This window comes from Strix uralensis, chromosome Z (assembly GCF_047716275.1).
Source record: "Strix uralensis isolate ZFMK-TIS-50842 chromosome Z, bStrUra1, whole genome shotgun sequence".
NCBI lineage: Eukaryota > Metazoa > Chordata > Aves > Strigiformes > Strigidae > Strix > Strix uralensis.
The window spans coordinates 54,746,859-54,760,842 of record NC_134012.1 but is presented as its reverse complement, the minus strand read 5'-3'; positions in this window follow the sequence as shown (position 1 = coordinate 54,760,842).

The window sequence follows — 13,984 nt, the reverse complement described above, 5'->3', positions numbered from 1 at the left end:
GGAGCTTGCAGGGGATGCTCCGGAGGAAGTCCTGCAAGGCCCAGGGCTCCAGGTGAGCCTTTGAGCACTCGGGGCCAGCCAGGAGCTCCTCCAGCCACAGGGCAGAAGCGCTCACCTTCAGGATGGCGGCCAGCAGCAGCGCGGGCTGGCTTCCCAGGTCGACGTCTGCGCCGCAGTCCAAGGCCTCCCGCAGCTCCCGAAGCTCTGTCCCACCGGCGGCTCTGCGGAATATCCCCTCCGTCGACGGTCCTTCCTGCTTCAGCACAGCCAGCAGCTCCTGCAGGAGAGGCAGGAGGACAGTTGCGTTGCTGAGGAGCCACCTTCCAGCGGCGGTGGCCAGAGAACTGCCCCAGAGCTGGCTCCGTGCTGGGGGTGAAGAGCCCAGTGCCCCATCCCCGGAGCTCCTGGGGACACCTGCTGCCCCTCCGGAGCCTGCGGAGGGAGGGCTGGGGACCCCCTGGACAGGCTGGCTGACCTGGATGGGCCGGGGCAGTGTGCCATCCGCGCAGAGGGCTGCCAGGGGCTGCCCAAAGAGCGCCCTGCTGCAGCCGGAGCCCGCCTGCCCTGGCGCCGGGACAGAGGCCGGGCTCCGCCGCAGAGCAAAGGGCCAGGGCAGCCCCCTCCACCTCCTGCTGCTGCTGCTGCTGTTGCTTCTGTTGCTGATCCCTCCTGCTGCAAAGGAAAAGAGAGCAAGAGCCCATCAGTGGATGCCGCCAGGCCAGCGCTCCCGGAGCCTGCCCTGCCCTGCCTGCAGCATGGTGCTGAGCAGTGAGGCAGGACAGGCAGGGAGCTGGCAGCTGGAACCACGGCTCCAGCTCAACAGCTCCGGCTCGGGGGTTCCTGAGAGCCTGGGACAGCCTGGCCCAGTCCTGGCCCTGTCCTCCTCCAGGCTGTGGGCAGCACCAGAGGCTGCGTGTCCCTGCAGAGCCACGTCCATTGGCCGCTGCCCAGCGCTGTCCTTCCTTCTCTGGCTGACGTCCTCCCTTGGGCTGCCCAACCTGGATGGGGACACTCAAGGGACAAGTGAGCACAGCCCAGCCGCTTGCAGGAGGGGCCTTTCTTTCCCAAACTCACCTGGTGAGCGGCAAAGTCTCCCTTCACTGCTCGACGGGACCGTTGGAGGCCCTTGCTTGAGATCAGCCTGCAAGAACCCGGCACCAGCAGCCTGAGCACCACGGAGTGGGGACCCTCTGCCCTCCTGGGCTCTCTGACCCGTGTGGCAGGTTTCCTCCCAGTGCCACCAGCAAGGATATGCCAGCATTCCTGGTGGCTCCTCAACCCTCCCCACTCCCTGAATTGCACCAGGGGACCCTCCCTTCCTCCCTCACAAGCTCACCCCACTGCACGCCCATCCCTGCACCCCAGCACAGCCAGAGGGGAAAGGCAGCCGTTCTCACCTCTGACTGGTGCTCCACCAGCCTCTCCAGGCTCCTGGTGCTGAACGGCCTCCACTGGCAAGAGAGAAGCAGTGGCAGAAGGTGAGCAGTGATGCCTGTGCTGCTCGGCTGGAGGAGCAGTGCTGGGGACAGCGCCCAGGCCAGACAGACACTCACGGCATGGCAGCGGCTCAGCTTCTCCAGGAGCTTGAGTGACGGGACAAGGGTCACTCGGGGCTTCTTGGCTGCGTCGGGTATCCTGTGCACCAGGAAGGGACAGAGCTGGGTGAGCCCCAAGCCGCCTCTTCTCTCTCATCAGGCAGCTCTCCCCGAGAGCTGCCCACAGCCGCGGGAGCACCTCTCCCCAGCTGGGGAGCTGTGTTCCCCCATCTGGCTGTGCCTGCAGCACCCCCCAGCTTACCCCAGCAATGTATGCACCCACAGCTCCTTCAGCGCCTGGGAGCTGCAGCAAGAGGAGAAACAGCATCAGGCCCCGCTGCCCCCCAGCCCGTGGGCAGAGGCGGATGCCTGCACAGCCCTGTCCCCTGGGGAAGGACACAGGGGCAGGATGAAGCGCCATGGGGTGGGACAGAGCTGCTGCCCAAGCCCTGGCTCCCTCTGTCCTGCCACAGCACCTGCTTTGGCCCTTCCCTTCTGGGGATCAAAAGGTGACCAGGGGATGCAGGATGCAGAAATGCCCCCTCCCTGCCGGCGTGCTGCCCGCTCCCTGCCCAGGCTCTGCACGGAGGGCAGAGGCCCTTCACAGGAACCTCTCCTGCCCGGCTGTGGGACGTGGCACCACGACTCACCCGAAAGTGGCAGTGCAGGAGCCCCTGGGCCAGAGGAAGATGAGGGAGCTCCTCTCCTCGCGGCTGCCGACACCCTCCACCTCTTCCTCCCACGCCGCCTCCTTCCCGTCACTCAGCACCCACAGCTGGTTCAGGGCCAGGCGGAGCTGTGGGCGCAGGGTGGTGCCACCTCTGCAGAGAGCAGAGGCAGGCAGTGAGCTGGAGGTGGTCTCCTTGGGGTGTCCCCCCGGGCAGAGCCCTGCTCCCCTCCTGCCCTTGGGATGGGCATTGGTGCATCCAGCACACAGGTCCTGGGGCCGGGGGCCAGGGTGTCCCAGCCCTTGAGCCGGGGCCAGGGATGGGGCAAGGGCAACTCGGTCGGAGGGTCTTACCGCAGCTTGGTGACCACCAGTTCCTCCTGGAGGAGGAGAAGGCGCCTCTCGCTCCTCTTGCAGCCCCGGGTCAGCTGCACATCTGCGCTCAGCACCGGCTCTGCATCGGCGAGAGCGTCCCTGCGGAGCAGAGCACGGCAGGCATCAGAAAGGCCGCTGCTGCGGGGCCCGGCCGTGTCCCCCTGTCCCCGAGCCACGGGGGGAGCCCACCTGGAGCCGCAGCAGCCGTTGGCCTGGCCCATCCTGCCCGGGACAGGAGGACCCTCGCTGTGCACCAAGGATGCGGCCCAGCCGGTGACAGCGAGGATGGGAAGCGGGTTGCCGGAGCCTGGTCAGCGCTGCTCGGCCAGACCCTGCCTCCTCCCAGTGCCGCTCTGTGCCAGCACAGCTCTGTGCTGCCGGCGCTGGGGGCTGTTGGCTCCAACTGATTGACAGCCCAACCCCAACGGACAGTGGGAGGGGCCACAGGCTGGGCGTTCTCTCCAGCATGGCCCCGCCTCTCTAGCATGGCCCCGCCTCTCTTGCCCTGGGGAGCCCAGCGCAGGACGGAGCAGAGGGAAGGACCCCTCCTCCCTCCACCTGCTGGCAATGCCTCTTGCCTTGGGCTTCCCCGCTGGCTCCCGGGCTCCAGCTGCACTTGGTGCCGCTGCTCACCACCCTCTGGCCTTGGCTGGTCAGCCACTTTCTACCCACCTCCCCCTCTCCTCAGCCAGCCCACGCTGCTTCAGCGTCTCCACGGGGCTATTCTGGCAGACGCTGCGGAAAGCCTTCCTCACGTCTGGGTGGACAGTGGCCACCGCACTCCTCTCGTCTCCCCAGCCAGTCATTTCACCACAGAAGGTTATTAGGTGGGGCCAGCAGGGTTTCTCCTGCTGACTCCATGCTGACGCCTAGTTCCAATGACCTTCGTTCCTTCATGTTTCCAGGACGTGCTGCGGCATTCCCAGCACCTCCATGAACACAGAAGCCCCTTTTCTCATCCAATATAATAATACAATAATATTATAATAATAATATAATGGTGCCTGGGACACACACACACACACACACAGAGTGACAGAGAGGGGTGTCTTGGGAGGAACCAGGCACCTGGGGAGTCCCCAGCCCCACTCTGAGGGAACCCAGGTGTCCGGGGGGTACCCTGGTGTGTGTGGGGGTCACTGGAGTGGAGGTTGGCCACGGGGGTGTTTGGGGAAGTTTTGGGGTGATTTGGGGTACATGGGCTGATTTGGGATGATATGGGGGGCTTGGGGGCATATGGGGAGGTTTTGGGGGTGATTTAGGGTATATGGGGGTTTTTGGGGTGGTTTGGGGGGATGTGGTGTTTTGAGGGGATATGAGGGTTTGGGGAGTGATTTGGGGGGTATGGTGGTTTAAGGGGATGGGGGGGTGATTTGGGGTATATATGGGGGTTTGGGGGGATATGGGCAGGTTTTGAGGTGATTTATGGGGATATGGGGATTTAGGAGGGATTTGGGGGGGGTTAGGGGATATGGGGATTTTTTGGGGGTGATTTAGGGGATATGGGGAATTTTGGGGTGATTTGTTGAGATACGGGTGGTTTTGGGGTCATATGGGGGATATGGGGGAATATGGGGGTGTTTTAGGTTTATTTGGGGAGTTATGGGGGTTTTGGGGGATGTGGGGGTGTTTTGGGGGGATATGGGGTTTTTGGGGGGTTATTTGCTGGGATATTTGGGGGTTTGGGGGGATATGGGGGATATAAGGGGGACTTTAGAAGGATATGGGGGTTTTGGGGTGTAATGGCAGGTTTTGAGATGATTTGTGGGGATATAGGGGAGATATGGGGGGTTTTGGGGGGGTTGGGTGGATATGGGGTGTTTGGGGGCTTATGGGGAGGTTTTGGTGGTGATCTAGGGGATGTGGGGAGGTATTGGCGTGATCTGGGGATATACAGGATGTTTGGGGGTAAAATGGGGGATATGGGGAAGTTTTGGGGGGGTTTGGGGGGATATGGGTGGTTTTGGGGTGATTTGGGGGGATATGGGATGTTGGGGGGATATTGTGGTGTGATTTGGGGAGATATGGGTAGTTTTTGGGGTGATTTGGGGGATATGGGTGGGTTTGGGGTCATATGGGGAGGTTTTGGGGTTGATTTGGGATATATGGGGAGTTTGGGGGGATATGGGGGATATGGGAGGGGTTGGCGGGATATGGCGGGTGATTTGGGGGGATATGGGTGGTTTTGGAGGTGATTTGGTGGCATATGGGGAGGTTTGGGGGGATATTGAGTGGTGATTTGGGGGTGATATGGGGGTGTTTGGGGGTATATGGGGGATAGAAGTGGTATTTTGGAAGGATATGGGACGGTTTGGGGTGATATGTGAAGGTTTTGAGGTGATTTGGGTGTATTTGGGGAGATATGGGGCATTTAGGGGGGATTTGGTGAGATATGGGGGGGTTTGGGGGCATATGGGTAGGTTTGGGGCGTGATTTAGGGGATATGGGTGGGTTGGGGGTTGATTTGGGGATATAGAGGAGGTTTAGCGGGTATAGTAAGTTTGGGGGTGTTATGGGGGTGGTTGAGGGGATATGGGGGTGATTTGGGGTTTATGCGGGTTTGGGGGGATATGGGGGATATGGGGGTGTATGGGGAATTTTAGGGGTGATTTGGGGATATATGGAGGGGTTGTGGTGATATGGGGGTATATGGTGGGGTTGGGGGTATATGGGGGTGATTTGGGGGCATATGGGGGGTTTTGGGGGTGATTTGGTGGTATATGGGGGGTTTGGATGGGATATGCGGGGGAGACCTGGGGGATATGGGGGTGTTTGGGGGATATGGGGGATATAAGGGTTATTTTGGAAGGATATGTGTGGTTTTGGGGTGCTATGGGAAACTTTTGAGGTGATCTGGGTGGATTTGGTGAGATATGGGGGTTTGGGGGGTTATGGGGAGGTTTTGGGGTTGATTTAGGGGATATGGGGTGTTTTGGGGTGATTTGGGGAGATATGGGGGGTTTGGGGGTGATTTGGTGGGATATGGGGTGGTTTGGGGGGATATGGGGGATATAAGAGGTGTTTTGAAATGTTATGGGGGGGTTTATCCCCCACAAGATCCCTCCCAGTACCCCAGCAGCCCCCACTGGACCCTTCTTGCACCCCATTACTGTCCCCCAGGACCCCAATATCTCCCCCAGAAACCACCCCCAGGAGACGATCATTAGACACTCCCCCCCCCCTTCCCACCCCCAGACACTAATAACCCCCTGAACTCCCCCATGACCCCAATAACACCCCCCAAGCACCAAGACCCTCCACCAATACCTCCCTCAAAACACCCCCAGGACCCCAGTACCTCCCCCAGAACCCCCTCCAGGATGTCCCCAATCCCCCCACCTCGGACACCAATATCTCCCTCAAGACCCCCCCCGAGGACCCCAATAACCCTCCCAAACCCCTCCAGGACACCCCCCACCCCCCGACTCCATTACACTCCCTCTAGGACCCAAATAACCCCCTCAGGACTCCAATAACTCCCACAACTCCCACAGAACCCTAATAACACCCCCCCAAGAATCCCCCCAGCTCCCAAATCCCCCACTCACGGCACAGGCAGGAGTGTGGGCAGGTTCTGGGGGGGGGACAACGTGCTGGAGCCCCCCCGGGGGTCCCCTGGCCCCCACAGGGCCTACTTCCTGCTGACAGTCTGCGAGGGCCTATGGTCTGCAGTGAGGCGGCCTAGGCAGGAGGTCCTCCAGCTCTCTGTGGTCTGCACTGAGGGATGTTCCAGGAAGAGAGTTTGGTTCACCCAGCAAGTGGGAATTCCTCCTTTTAAAACACTCGCTTTGTTCTGGATGGCTGAATGAATTTTTCTCCTGCAAAGGTGGCACCAGCACCAGCACCAGCAGCACCAGCACCAGCACCAGTGGTGGTGGCTCCGGCCTAGCAGTGGGTGAGTGCAGGGGCTGGGGCCGATTTCCCTGGAGGGGGTGGTGGGATCGCCAGGGAAGGGGAAAGCTTTGTTCTAAAAACACAAACTTTTTCATGGTTCTGATTTTTTTTAAAAAAAGTTTTGTTGTCACAGTTTGGGCTGTTCAGATGTTCTGATGTGTGACTGTGCTTGTCCTTTTACCTTGAACTTGTTGGGTCTTTGCTGTCTGTAAGGGTCTGTTGTGTCTGCAGGGTTTATCTGTCAGGTTACCCCAGGGAAAGTGAATTTTAGCTCTTTATTTTTACTTCAAGTGTGAAGGAGGTGACGCATTTAATATTTTCTGCTCTCTGTGGTGATTTGGGTTGTGTGGGTTCAATCTGATGAACACCTCAGAGTGGTGCTTCAGAGGGTGCCAGTCACCAGAGCCAAGAGGTGCTGATCAGAAACCGGCATTAAGCCCGAGGGCGAGAGCTGGCCCAGGCGGGCTCTTGCCTTCTGGCTGTGGGACAGTTTTTCCCAGGTCAGGGGTGCTGATAGCGATGTGGGGGGGTGAGCATGGGGGTGTGCTGGAGCCCAGCCCCTTTGCAGAGCCCTGCTGCTCCTCTGGCTTTCTGGACAAAGTTCAGTTTCTGTGCTGAGCTTCTAATTTGCACCTTTTCCAAAGGACAAATCCTGTTTGTTTCAAGTTGGAACGACCCTGCTCTGCTTTCAGAAAAGAATCTCTTGACATCTGCAGGCAGAGCAGAAGTCTCACACAATGAAGGTACAAGAGTAATTGAAAAGTAATTAAAGGACAAGTTTCTGTGTGCTGGGATCCTGGGAGTGCTTCTGGTTGTGAAATCTGGCAGCACCACTTGCTCTGAGACTGCAAACTGCCAGCAGAGCTCCTGCCATGGGTGGCACTGCTTCAGCCTCCCCCGTCAGCCGCTCCTTCATCTCCAGCTCTCTGCTCTGCGCCAGCTCTGCATAAAATAGTCGCTTTTCACTGCATATAGCTGTGGATTGCTGTAAACGTGATGTAACTGGTTGGCACCGTGTTTCTTTGCAAGCTTGTCCCGCCTGATGTGCTGTCGGTCTTGCAGATCGTCACCTTGTTCCTAGGTGAGTGTTGGGGCTCCTCCTGGGGTCTCCTGTGCATCTTCTTAAATGTTGACAAAATGCCCATGTGGAAATAGAATTAATCATCAGAATAATTGATAAGGAAGAACTAATCAGGATTTAAACAAAACCAGGCTCCTGTCCAGAACACCTGTGTAGTTCATCTTGCCTGTTTTTTCTTCCCGTCGCTTTCAAGCTCCTGTTCAGTTCTGCTGTGCCCTGCATCTCTGCTTGTTCTCACCCCGATTTCATGTAGCCAGGCAGACCGACTTCCTCCTCCTCCTTTTCCCTGGTTTTCTCCCTGTCAAATCTGTTTTCTGTAATTGCCTGGTCTTCGTGGAAACACATTTAAAAACTGTTCTCGCAGGTTCCCCCCTTTCAGGAGGTGCCTGTGGCTGCAGGGATGCCGTGCGAAGCAGGTGGGACAGGGCTGGTGTCTGCTCCGGGTCGGGGTTTGCACCCCTCGGGTGCTGCGGAGAGGCAGGGTGCTGTGGGCTCGCGGCGGTAGCTCGGGCTCGGAGCAGAACCTGGTCTTTGGGGAAAACGTGAGTTTTCCTGGAGTGACTCCCTGTCCCTAAGGCTGGCTGGCAGCCTGCAGCTGGCGTGTGCCCTGTGCCGGGGAGCTGGCCGGGGGGCTGTCAGGGGAGCGGAGAGGTCTGACAGCACCTTTCTGGGGCGCTGGCTGGGACAGGCTGGGGAGGTCTTGAGCTTTGTGTGTGGTGGTCAGGGGAGGCCATGCAGCAGATGGAGCCGGCTCGTCTCTGATCGACCTTTTGAGGCAAGTCCTGTTGGGGATTTAGGTTTTAGGACAGTTAACTGAAATCTTGCTTTCTAAGTTCTTGCTGATCGATATGAAAAATGCAACACCTCAGAATGGCAGTAGTCAGAGGTGGGCTGCATCTGGATCCAGGTGATGCTCCTCTGTCCTTAGAACTTAAGGAAGGAAGCTTGCAGGTGTCAGTAGTGCTGCTGCTGAGGGGATTGGGTTTTCCAGAGCTGGGGAGCAGATTCTTACCCTGTCTATACTGCGTCTGCACTGTGAAAGCTTGTGCACAGTAATGCCTTGCTGTCTGACCCTTCTGTTTCAGAGCTCTGCCGTCAGTTATTTAATACCCTGCTCTGGTTACTGTTGTCATGGTCCTGTTTTCCTTCATCCTTCACTGACCTTGCTGAGTAGCAGGCATCTGAAGGTGGTGATGAAAATGTGATGGAGCAGGAGAGGCAGCAGGACCACTGGCAGTGAAAGAGTTGTCAGGTGTTCAGTCTCACAGGAGAAGCAGCTGAGAGGTTTCAGAATGGTGATTTGTTTGAAGATGGGTCACACGGGGTCACCAGGACATCATAAAGTTTAATTTTGTGTTATAAAGGGATTTTCCACTCTAAAGCTCAGGCAAGTAGCAGTTGTTTCTTGGAATACTAAAAGCAGTTAGAATCTCCTCTATTACTTCTGTCATTGCCAGGTGTTGAAGTGGCAGCTGACAACCCCAGAGGTCTCGCTTCTGTCTCACCATCTTCCACATCACACCAGCTGTTCCTGTGTGGTTCAGCTGTGTGCATTGCTGAGGCGCCTGCACACATTCCTCTCTATCCCATTGTTTCCTACGGGAAAAATGGAATTGGGAACAGTTGCACTTTGGGGATTCCATCCTGGGCAGGTGATGGGATGTGCCTGAAACTGTAGTTTGACTGTGTGGGGAATTATTGCAGAACCAGAGTGTAGGGTTGGGGAGTCAAAATGTTTCAGCAGCAATGAAGAGAGAAGTATGGGAAGGTTTCAGCTGCAAGCCTGCACACAGTGGGTGTGCATGTACTCGAATGCACGGCTGCATTGCCCCAGGCTGCAGAGGTTATTGTGTAGAAAAGCCCTTGGTTAGTGGAATAATTCTCTGTTGGAATAAATCTGCATCTGGGCAGCGGCATGGGATATTTACCTTGTGACACAGAGGTACCTCTCGGGCAAAGCAAAATACTATGTGATTTTTTTTTTTATGAATGTTCATTTTCATTCTGATTTCATGCAGCCTGAACTGTTTTGTCAAATCTTGACTGTTCTCCCCAGCTGTCTATCACCGACTCTCGTGTTTTGATGGCTCTTGTCACAGACAGCCTGGTAAAAAGATCTTGGTTATTTTCTCTTTCCTTTTTTCCCCCTTTGAGAAGTCTCATGAACTTTTTGCAGCTGTCCTGACTCTCCTTCCCTGTCCTCCCTGAGCAGCAGTGTGGCAGTTAGAGCTGGCCACCCCTGGGAGGAGGTGTGCTCTGCTGGCTGTTAAAAGAGTTGGCAGCGCTGTGCTCTGTGCTCATCTCCAAAGCTTCTCTGCTCTCCCTGGGCAATGGATTTTAGTGTTCTGCCGCTCCAAGTACAGTAACATCTGTACAGATACAGAACCTCTAGTTCATGGATTGGGTTCATGAAGCCCTGATTCTTTTGATCTCCTTTGGAAGCTCCATTGTCCCACATTTTCTCTCTCCCCTCTTCTCTGTCAAACTGTTTCACAGCTGGCCTTCTTCCCCAGGCTTTGCCTCGTCCCCTGGTCAGACCCGAGTTGTTCAGTTCCTGCAGGCCCAGCGGCTGTAGGGGGATCTGAGCTGCTCAGAGGCAGCAGGGCCTGATCTCTAAAGGAAGCAGATTTTGTGGTCTGACTCTGATCTTGCTGAAGCTGCTTTTGTCACCCTTTCAGAAAACCAACCGAGGGCTGAATCAGAGCTGGCCGTTTGCTGAAGGTACCAAAGAATGGGGCGTTTAGAAGCCAGTGCCTAATCCCGTGGACAACCTTAATGCTGTTGCTTTGACAACCTGTAGGAGGTATTTTATTGTGGGTTTTGTGTAAGGTGCTATAAAGCAATCCCATGCAGCTGGAAGCCAGAGGCAAGACTATTTATTTCAGAGCTTTGAAGATCTGTACTCCTGTGACAGCTGTCTCGCTGCTGCAGTGGTTGGGTTTTATTTTGCTTTGGAAAAACTGAACAAAAATTTTCGTTCCATTTCCTTTTCCCTGAGGTGGGAGAATTCCTGGAAGTCTCCAGATAGAGTTAAGGGGTGTCTTCATCTTTTTTCCCTGGACTGGGCTGAGTGCAGCTCCCAGAAGGGCGGGGTTTGGAAGGCTGGGAGCGCTGACCCGACCAGTCCGAGAGGACTCCTGACAGCAGGGCTGGGCTGCAGCTGTGGCTGCAGGTACTGCGGGGAGATGCTGGGTGTCTGGGTGGGCTGACCTGGCTGGTTTGGTTGTTTTGAGGGCGCTGTACTCTCTGCACCAGCTGCTAATAAGGTGTTTTCTGTCGGCAGGTCTGGTGGCCCATCAGTCTGTGTTCTCAGAGATGAGCCCACAGGAGTCCCTCGCTGGGGCTTGGCTGCAGAGAGCTTTGTGGTATCTTGACAGTGTTTGATATTTCCCAGACAATGCTTAAACCTGCCAGTTGACGCTATTTAACACTCTCCTCTGTAAGAGCCTTCCAGCGGTGATGCCTATCAACTCTGGCTTTCCCTTCAAAGAATTGTTATCAAAAGCTGCTGTTATCTTTGTCACTCGCCAGATGCCACCAATGAATCTCTACTTTTGTTGCTTTGGGCTTTTACATGTTGCCTTTAATTAGGATGTGTGCTCTTCTGTCCAGGGGCTGGTGGGCAGCTCTCTGGTGACCAAATCCAGGAGAAAACAAGAGGGTTTACTGTATTACCTCTTGTACTTGAAGGAACAATCCTTTAGCCCGGGTGTCTTTGGATGTGTCTTTTGGGAGGGGGCTACCAGGCCTCCAAATCCAGCAGTTTGTCAGTTTATTCTTTGTCCTGTTTGTGTTTTGCTTCTGGCCCTTAATGTGCAGCAGCAGATTGGGGCTGTGTGATGCACAGAGGTTCAGGGCAGGGTTACCTGTTCCTCCAGGACAGGATCTGCTGATTCAGCTCAGTATTTTAAGCAAGATGGAGCCGAATGAATCCTCCTCGTAGCAAGAGCTGGTGGCCAGGATGGATGAGCAGTTCATTCGCAGTTGCTTAAACACTGAAGGAAATTCTATTTGTATATTAAAAATTGCTTTCTTAACCAATGTTTAGCATCTTGGGGGTCTCAAGGGTTAAAATACCTCTGGCAACTTGGATCAGTGTATGGGGATTTAAAAGTGCTCTGGATTAAGCAGGCAACTGAGTTAAACTGCATTTAGCTGATTCCCTGGCTGTGAATAATCCAGCCAACCCTGTGCTGAAGACATCTGGGGCTCGTCTGCTGTTCGCAGTGGAGGTTTCGGACCCTTTCTCAAAGATGTCACCGCTCTGTAAGTTATGGCTGTACTGACCAGAAGTTAGGAGTCACTTTGGGAGTGGCCCCTTGTGATGGAGACTGGAGACCTCTGCTCTTCTGTCCTGGACGTCAGGCAGTGGCTTTCACAGGGGTCCCATCTCTCAGCTCAGCTCTGCTTTCTGTCATTAGGATACAGCTTTGATTTGCCAGGGGTGAGTGAATTGGCACATCCCCTACTGCAGATCTGCACGAGACATACCCCTCTAGCAAGGTACAGGACAACCTTACAAATACAGAAAGCTGAACCTCCCACTAATTACTCAATGGGAATGCAGCAGGCAGAGATTTTGGTCTAGATTGCATCCGTGCTGCTGTTAGCTTCAGGAAGCCAGTGCTTCCAGCACTGCATCTTCCTCCGCGTTCTCCCCCATGCCCTGGGCAGATCTCTGTTTCAGGGTTGGCCCTGCTGTTCCATGAGCTGTGCCCTCTAGGTGTGGTTATCAAGTGTTAGCACAGACTTTGGATTTTGCGCTGTGTTATTGCAGTGGTTGTGTCAGTCAGATGTGGACAAGTTCTGAGTGCAGGTGTGTGGTGACTAGTCCCCGTTATTTGGCCCTGACTGCAGGAAGAACTGAACCCCTTCAGCCTTCTCAATCTGGGTGGCGATGAGTGATGGAAAGCAGTTGCATACTTTCAAGGGATCAGTGAAAGGAGGATCCTTTGCTCTGCTCCCTCAACTAAAATGCTCTGCTGGCAAGCAGCAGCTCTGGGTTTGCCTTGATTATTGCAGTGACTGCTTGTTGTGTTTAGTCTGCTGCGCTGTTATAAGCAGTCTCTCTGCGAGCAAGAAACTTGTGAGTGGCTGAGCTGAGATTTCCAGGTTCCTGATGAGAGGAAAGGCTGTCCCAGCCAAACTGGAGTTGGGTTCCTGATTGCACCCAGATAGAAAAGATTATTCATCCAGTGGGGCAAAAAACCCAATCCACAACTGCTGTTTTATTGTTTGGCATAGCTTAGCTGAGCAGATCTTGGCGCTCAGTACGAGTTACAGCTCTGCTTCTCTGAGCCCGTGAGCTGGGCTCACTTACAGCTGGCCTGACTCTCAGGAATGCTACCTGCTTTCTGACTTTTCCTGCCTCGTGGGCCTTGGGGGCTTGAGGAACCCTTTTCCTCCTTTCCATCAGCCCATTTACCACATGCTCTACTATCAGGTTGTTTGGGACTCTGGCGTCTCTTTAGTATTTTCTGGCTGAAACCCTTTGGTTTGTACAAGCAACTGTCTGTCTGGATGTCCAAGCAACTGTTTTGGTGGTGATTTGGGGGGTTATGGGGGTGTTTGGGTTGATATGGGGGATATGGGAGTATATGGGGATGTTTTGGGGTGATTTGGAGGGGTTGGGGGGATATGGGGGATATATGTGTATATGGGGAAATTTTGTGGTGTTTTGGGGGGATATGTGGGGGTTGGGGGTATATGGGGGAGTGGTTGGGAGTATATGGGTGGTTTTGGTGTGATTTGGGGGCATATGGGGGATTGGGGTGATATGTGGGTTGTTTGGGGGGGATATGGGTGGTTTTCGGGGTGGTTCTGTGGGATATGGGGGTTTGGGGGGATTTGGGGGGTGATTTGGGGGATATTGGGGGGTGGGGTATATAAGGGGGATTTTGGAAGGATATGGGGAGGTTTTGTGATTTGAGGGGATCTAGGGATGTATGGGAGGGTTTGGAGGGATTTGGGGAGATATGGGGGGGTTGTGGGCATATGGGGATGTTTTGGGGTGATTTAGGGCATATGGAGGTGTTTTGGGGTGATTTGGTGGGATATGGGTGGTTTTGGGGTAATATGGTGCATATGGGGGTGTTTTAGGGTGATTTGGGGGGTTATGGGGCATTTTGGGGTGATATGGGGGATATGGGTGGTTTTGGGGTAATATGGGGCATATGGGGGTGTTTTGAGGTGATTTGGGGGCATATGAGGGGTAGTGGGGATATGGCAGGGTTTGGGGTGATTTGGGGGTGCTAAGGGTGCAGGGGCAGCCCTGCTCTCTGGCAAGAAAATTGTGCCCAGCACGGGGCCACCTGGGCCTCAGGGGGCTTTAGGGCTTCAGGGGCCAATCCCAGCAGTGACCGTTGGTGACGTCAGCAGCTGCCCATTACACAACCCCTGCGGCTGGCCCACAGCTCGCTGCGCAGTTGAGCT